Source organism: Agelaius phoeniceus, chromosome 11 (genome assembly GCF_051311805.1).
Source record: "Agelaius phoeniceus isolate bAgePho1 chromosome 11, bAgePho1.hap1, whole genome shotgun sequence".
Classification (NCBI taxonomy): domain Eukaryota; kingdom Metazoa; phylum Chordata; class Aves; order Passeriformes; family Icteridae; genus Agelaius; species Agelaius phoeniceus.
In genome coordinates, this window is record NC_135275.1 from 22,560,041 (window position 1) to 22,568,363 (window position 8,323).

Sequence of the window (8,323 nt, forward strand, 5' to 3'; positions counted from 1 at the left end):
CTTTCCATCCCCTCTGCTGTGATGGAGGCAGAATTGGAGGGCAGGGCCATGGGTGATTTGGGGCCAGGGCAGCCAGGAAATCCCAGCAGCCCAACTGGAGAAGCATTTAAATTTAAATTTAAATTTATTGCCTGAAGTCTGCAAAGTCTGCCTTCCTTGGCCTCAGTTTGGGTCCCTTCCCGTTCAGAGGATTCTGCAATTCCCTGAACTCATCCCAGCTTTTCCTTACATCTCCATTGAAGGGGAATCAGTGGTTGTGTGTGCCAGCCCTGCCCTGCCAGGGCCCTGTGCTGAGCCTTCCTCGCCATAGAGGCCTCTGGGGCCAGGCTGTCCCCACCAGGCACAAGTCACAGTTTAATTCCTCACACCTGGCACAGAACTGAAGCACTGGGGTTCTTTCTCTCCTCCCAGCAGCAGTTGCAGCCCTCAGCTGCAGTTTTGGAGGCTTGGTTCCCTGCAGCCTGCAGGGTGTACCCTGCACTGGCACCATGGAGTAAAAGCACTGCACCTGTTTTCCCCAGGATGAAAGGGGTGGGCCTGGAATCCCCTGGCCGGTTTTCCCTAGAAATGCCTGAATTACCAGCACTTCCCCCGTCCCTGGGCACACAGGGGATATTGTTATGGGGATGCTGATTTCCCAGCAGCACTGAAGTGCCTGCCCAAGGCCCTGACTGGACTCTGGGGCCTGAGGGGGCCTCGGGAGGGGATCAGCTCTGCTCAGAGCCCTCCTCCATCCCCTGCTGCACCTCCCAGCACAGCAGGACCCGGCTGGCTCTGCCGGGGCCAGCCTGGGGCTCCACGGGCCCCTTTCCAGGCAGAAATGTCACTGTAACCCCATCACTGGTGCCATCGTGAGGAAACTCTCAGAACATCTCATTTTTCACCTCCTGGGTGCTGCACAGGCCCACGGGACCCCCAAACCCAGACAGGACACGGGGCCAGGGGCAGCACCTCCCCTGAGGGCAAGGGCAGCTGTTGGCTGGATATTTACTATTCCAAATATTCAATTATTGCAAATATTCAATTTATTATTCCAAATATCCACTTATTGCAAATATTCAATTATTGCAAATATTCAATTTATTATTCCAAGTATTCAATTATTGCAAATATTCAATTTATTATTCCAAATATTCAGTTATTGCAAATATTCCAAATTATCCCTGAGAGCAGCAGAAGGGATTTCAGAGCCCACTGAGGACACTGCCAGCCCTGCTCAAGCACACAATTAATGCCAACCTGCAGCAGCTCCTCAAAGCCCTTCTGGGCCTCCAGCCTCAAATAGAAATTAGCAGGTGGGTGTTCTTGTATTTTTTCCCTTCTGTCACAATGATGGATTTTTCACTTTCAAGATAAGACAGTGCCTGATGATAGAGCCAAATATTGACAGAGGAGATCAGAGGCCTGTTATGATAATGGCCATAATGAAATGCTGCTTGTAAAAGGCTACCTGGGAATACAGAACTTTCCCTACTGTGGAACATTGATCCCCTCAAGAGGAATAAAATTAACTTTCTTCTGCCTGCTGCACCTGTACCTGTTGCTTATACCTGCAGCAGAAATGCCTTTTAAGAACAAAGATCTCAAATTTTGTCACCTGCTGCCTCAGTGCTGCTTGGCTCCAAGTTCAGAAATGGGCAAATACAAAACTTGTGAGGAAATGCCAGCCCCTGCCCATCCCTGGGCTGGGCAGAGCCCTGGTCCCTCCTGCTGGAGCAGAGCAGCCACAGCTGTGACTGCCAGGGCTCTGTGTCCCACACAGCTCCTCCATGGGAAATGGTTACATACAGAATAGAAAGCATCTATGGTTATAAATGGTTGTATAAAACATAAAACTAACCAGAACTGCCTGCTAACTTCAGAGAACGAGCCTGCCAGGCACTGTCAGATGAAACTCCATCATCTCAAACCTCCCTGGAGTTTTCCTGTGTAATCCATCACTAAAATAAAATTATATCTGTTACCATAGAAACATCTTGACCAATAGCCTGATTTTTTTTTTCCCCAGGAAGTGAAATATTGTTCCATTCACACCCAGAGCTGCCCCTCTGCCAGGGTTGGTTTGGGTGAGCTGATGTTCTGCTCACTCACCCACCTGGCAAAAGGCAGAATTTTCAGTTTTCTCCCATTCCCTGTTAGTGCCATTATTGCTGCTACTCCTTTTTCTTATTTCTTTCTGAATAAATTGCTGAGGAACACGGAGCTGCTCAGAGGAGCAGCAATGAATGGATGGAACACACACTAATGTCCCAGAGTAAGGCTCCCCATTCCCTTGGGAATTGTCTGGTCTCGGGATCCTTCTCACATTTTATAGCAAAGAAATCCCATCCAACAGCAGCGCTGCTCCTGGCAGCAGGAGGAGGAACAGGGAATCTCTGCCCTCAGGCTGGAATTGGGAAGGAACCCCTGGGAATGGGTCCCTGGGGCTGGAGGGAGGAGCCCGGGGCTGCTCCAGGGAATCCAGAGCCGCAGTTTCTGGGGGAAGCTGAACCACACTGAGTCACTTTCTTCCCCTTTTCCAGGCCACCCTGGGGTCCCTCAGCGTGTGGCAATAACGTCTCAATGTGGACATTTGTTTATTTACACACCTCAGGCCAGACTGTCCCGCTGGAATTCCCAGAGCTGTCCCATGGACCCTCCTCGAGTGCTTCCGCCCGTTGTTCATCTCCCACAGCTGCTCAGATCCCTGCTGTGACTGCAGACATAAATCCTCCTCATTCACCCAGCCCAGCTCCCAGCCATATGTTATTGCAGCAGGCTCAGTTTTTATATACTTGTATTTTTTATGTCCCAAACAGTACAAAACTTCTGTTTGCAATCCAAACAAAGCCTGTTCTGAACCTTTTTTTGCTTAGAGATTGTATTTCAACAGCTTGCTTAAAATTAAAACCTAAAGGAAGAATCATAAGATGCTTGATTTATTATTAATCATGGGGGAAGATAAATGTTTTCAATCTCTTTATGTCTACAAAGCACTGCAGATCCCACTAGGAACTTGGATGGCTCAGGCAGCTTCCTGGGCATTTTAATCTTCAATGTAAATTCATTCTCAAAAAAAAAAAAAAAAACCACACCAAAAAAAAACACACCAAAAAAAAAACACACCAAAAAAAAAGCAACAAAAAAACCAATCTATCAACCAAACAAACAAAAAACAAAAACAAAACCCCAAAAACTCCCCTGGCTCCTGGGAAGGACAGAATAACTCCCCTTGGGTTTCAGTTGTCCTGTTCTCCATGTGTGTGCCCTGTTTACTGCCCAACCTGCAGCTCTGACAGGCTGGATTATTTTAATTTCCCCAGAGCTGTTTATTTGTCCATTAGGTGAGACATTATGGCCATTATTGGGCTGATGCTGCACCAGAAATTCCTTTTTACTGAGTAGCACTAAAACTTTTCCAAATGAACTACACGTTCCCTGTATCAGGCATGTCTTCCACAATACTTAAAATATAATTAAGTGCATTTATTTTCAAATACACCCTGAGACAGGTGCAGGGTACACAGGATAGGTGCAGCCCTGGGCTGCTGACCTGGACAGATGCCAAACTGAGGTCACACCTCTGAGATTGGGCTCCAGCACAGAGCAGGCAATTAAAACTGGGCCGCCACGTTTGATTTTCGATATCTCATTTAAATCTTGTAACCAAGTTCAATTAGTGGCCTTGGAAAAGTTTTCTAAAATTTAGTGCTGCTTCACTGCAATGCTTTTTATGACTTTTCCTTCTGCACAGCCTTTCTTCTTCCTTTGAATCCAGGCAATATTAAGGAAATATTATCTTTGTAAAAGCAGGTAATGTTGATGATTTTATTGATTTCAGATAGCTGCCACTTCAAGACAAATTTCCACTTCAGTCTGGAGGCGAAGAACAAAGATTTCCAATGTTCTCAATTATTCAGCACAGCCCTTCCTCCTGGGGGGTGAGAGATGTGTGTGGGGAGGAGCAGGGGGTGCAAAGGGACTGCCCAGAAACGAGGGATGTGGAGCAGGAGCAGGTGGGAGCCGAGCCCACGGACACAGCAGAACTGGGAAATTGCAGAATTAATGAATTTCACTTCTTCTTCAGCCTCAATCCTGCCCCAGCCATTCACTGCCGCCATCCCAAACAGCCCACAGAGCAAACAGCACTGGCTTTGAGATCTGATTTGGGTTATCTGTCCCCAGAATCCAAAAACCTCAGTACACAAAATCCACAAGCCACCTGCTCCGTGCTGGGTGCCCCGGGGTGTCTGAGACCCTGCACTTCTGCATGTCAGGGGGCAGGGGGTTATACTGGGAATGCTGACCCCCAAATCATTAAAAACCCCCTTTCTGAAGAGATCCATTCTTCAGCGCTGCAGTGCTGAGACACTTCCCAGTCTGAAAGCACTTAATGAGATAATTTGCAGAGAGCTTTAACGAGTTCCAGCCATCTCTTGGCTCCATCCCACCTCGGCGGCGCTGACTCCCTGCAGCCACTTTCACAGGTACAATTTGGTCCTAGAAATTGGGTAGTTTTTTTAAAAGCACTGCAGTCTAAATCATGTCATATTCTCAGTGAAACATTCGGAGAGTAAATGTAGAGTCCTGGAGAGAAAAATGTTACTCACGATTTTCACATAATGGAGCTGCAGCATAAAAACGCCCTGGGCTGAGTAATTGTGAAAGTGGAGCCAAAAATAAAACCCTGATTTTTTTCCCAAAGTGAATTTCAGGCTCCCATATCCATGGCAAGAATAAAAGTTTAATTTCCATCAATATAAAAGGATTAGAGCTTAGATTTGCATGGATTGTCACAGTGCTTGGCTCCAGCAGGCCGAGCTCCTGGCTCAGGCCTCGTGGAGGTTGGCCACACATTCAGCTGCCACAGTAGGAAATGGCAACAGCTAAAAGCCCATCTTTTTTCATGTGTTTTTTCCTCTCTGATGTCCATGTTTAGGTAGAAGTTACATGTCCATTAAAGGATTTAATTGCTCCTTTTTGCCAGGGCCCTGCCAGGGCTGCATCCAAGAGCAGAGCCATGGCACAGGGCTCACCCTCCTGAGCCTGAGCAAAACAGAAACCAGAGAAGGCTTTAAGAGATCCCAGCACAAATTACCAAACAGAGAATCAGAGTCACAACCTGACAGGGCATTTGCCACCACATCTGTCCCCACACCACCCACCACAGCCTGCAGGCCCAGCCCTCCCAGAGCTTTGCATCATCAGCTGTGCGTGCAAATCCAAAATCATTTCAGTTGGAAAAGCCCTCCAGACCTCCACATCCAGCCTGTGCCTGATCCCACCCTGTCCCCAGCCCAGAGCTCTGAGTGCCACATACAGGAATTCCCTGGACACCTCCAGGGATGGGCACTGCAAACCTCCCTGGCAGCCCCTGCCCATGCCTGACCACCCTTTCCAAGAAGAAATTTCCCAAAGGTCCAACCTGGCCCAGCTTGAGGCTATTTCCTCTCATCCTGTCCCTGTTCCACCCTGCAGGTTCCCTGCTTTGGCACAGGTATCTGGGTAAGGACCTTGGGTGGTTCTTTTTCCTCCTTTCCCCCTTTACTTCCTAAGCAAAAGCAGCTCTCACAAACCAGGAAGAGCTTTTGCCACGTTTCAAGCAAGAGCAGAGACTCCAAGCTCAAATTGCTTTAATAATTTATTCTGGTCTTGAAATCCCTGGGGTTATTTCACAGAAAATGTATTTTAAGTTGTTTGGCTCCAAAATGACAAGATAACAGACGATACATATTCATTTGCTGCCCCGAGATGGTGATGAGATGTTACAAAATAAAGCAGCAGATCCTCCCTCCCCCAAACAGTGACTTGTGGCTTTATCTCCCCAATAGCACCCGAATTGTGCTGCCATTTATCTCGAGGGGCTGTTTGTGGAAGGGATTGTTTGCAGCTGGAGCTACAAGGCATGAAACAAACTGATAATAGAACTTTCTTCTGAAGCTCATTCTTTGGCGGTGGCATTTTTCTTTTTTCCTTTATGAGCTTCATGACAGGCAGCAGTAATTTCCTCTCTGTATTTTAGCACAAACAACAGATTAGTGTCACACTGTTTGCTGGGAGCTTTTGCTCGCTGCTTGCATGAGCACTTGTTGGTGTTTGGTGCGTTCCAAATAAATCATGTGGTCATTGATGAAGATAAAGAGCAGAACCATGTCCCTGGCAGGGCAGAGCAGGCTCAGCACAGCTCCTCCTGCTCCTCTGCACGGGCAGAGGTGAGGAATGGCACTGTGGGAATGGCACTGTGGGTCACAGGACACGGGCCATGGCTTTGTCTTCTCTAAAGACACAGCCCAGCCCTGGGCTCCGCACACACCACAGCCCAAAGGCAACAGAAACGTAACACAAATTAACTGCATCCATCACACAGGGTGAATTATTCATCTGGAAAGCATGTAGAGCACATCATAGAACCTCACAGGAAAAATTACTTTAATTTTTGCCCTTCTTCACACAATAATTAATTATGTTTTCATACTTTTAGTAATATCACTGTGAGAAGCCACTGTCAGAAGCCACAAAACGTTGCATGGCAGTTCCTCCTGTTCCTCTGATCTATTTCTTCAAGGCAAAGTTTTCTATTTTCCACTCTTCCCACCACTGGAAAATCAACCTTCTGTTCTGTTTTCTCCAGTGCTCCCAAAGCAAATGCACCTGACCCACGTTTGGGCTCCATCGCTTGCCCCCAGACTCTGCAGGCTTTGCCTCCTCACCACAGGCTGGTCCTGCTGGGATAGATCTGGAAATCAGAGGATTTCCAGAGCCCAGCCAGCCCCAGGCTGGCACAGCCTGGCACAGCACCCACAGCCAGCTCTGGCATGGAGCAGCTGCCAATGGAGCAGCTCTGGCTTGGAACCCCCATTCCAGATCAAACCCTGCAAATGTCACAGGTAGTGACTTGAAAAAACAAATAGAGCAAAAGTCTACCCAAAGACTACCATGAAAAACTATTTCCACGTCCCACAAACTTCCCCTTTTAAAAATAAAGTACCACAAAATTCCTTTTGGAAGCAGATGAAAAGGAACCAAGAAGAAACATTTATAATTTTCTTCTGTGTTGAGATAAATGACAGAAGTGGAGTTTTTTAGAAAAAAAACCTGCCTCCAGGAACCACCAGGAACCTCCAGGAACCCTCAGGCCCACCAGAACCTCCAGGAACCACCAGGAACCTCCACGAACCACCAGGAACCTCCAGGAACCTCCGGGAACCTCCAGGTACCACCAGGAACCTCCGGGTACCACCAGGAACCTCCAGGTACCACCAGGAACCTCCGGGTACCTCCAGGAACCTCCGGGTGCCTCCAGGAACCTCCGGGTGCCTCCAGGAACCTCCGGGTGCCTCCAGGAACCTCCGGGAACCTCCAGGAACCTCCAGGTGCCCTCAGCACTGCAGGGCTTGCCTCTGCTCTCTGAAATTCCCCTACCCAGGCACTCAGCTGAGACCTGAGCTGAGATCCTGCTGCTCCAGGGCCCCTGGTGCTGCTGACAGCCATTCCCCACCAGGGTCACCCTGCACTGTTCCCAGCACCATTCATCAGCCTGCCTTTGATCAAAGCAGATCCCCGACATGAAACTTAGCTTTTTTATATAAAAATGTTTTATAACTATCAATTACAGAGCAAGAAAATTAATACAAAGTGGGAAATTACTATTGGGCAATAAAAATAATCTGATTAATTGCTCTCTGATCACTGTATACAAAGATCAGGATATGAAAATTGCATTTTATTGAGTTTATTCCTTCTAGATTCCCACATAAAAGTTGGGTTTATCTTTTAATTGATCGACAGTGCATTTACATATAAATCTGAAAATTTGAGTGTGGGAAGATGGCTTTAAATGAGCAGCAGAGGACATCCAGTGAGTTAGGAAAAGGCTTAAAAACATTTAAAGTTACCCTTAAGGAATGCTGGTGGCTCTGCACTGGAATCTGTTGCCATTTATCCTCTAATTAATCAGGCTTTTGTCTTAATTTCTGTAATTGCTTCACAATTTTGTGAGAAATCAAAGTATTAGTTAAGAAATATTTGCTGGTGACAGGGACTGCAGCCTTGTGCTGCCTCCTCAGAGCACCCATCTGAAAAGGAAATAAAACCCAGCAAAGACAGGACAGGGAGCAGCTGCCCAGGTGCCAAAGGGATTTCCCAAAAGGAAATAAAATCCACAAAAAGGGACAGGGAGCAGCTGCCCAGGTGCCAAAGGGATTTCCTAAAAGGAAATAAAATCCACAAAAAGGGACAGGGAGCAGCTGCCAGGTGCCAAAGGCATTCCATGGCCAGGGCTCTGTGTGTCACCTCAGGGCCATTCAGACTCACCCCACTCAGGCCAGCCTGGGAAGGCACAGGG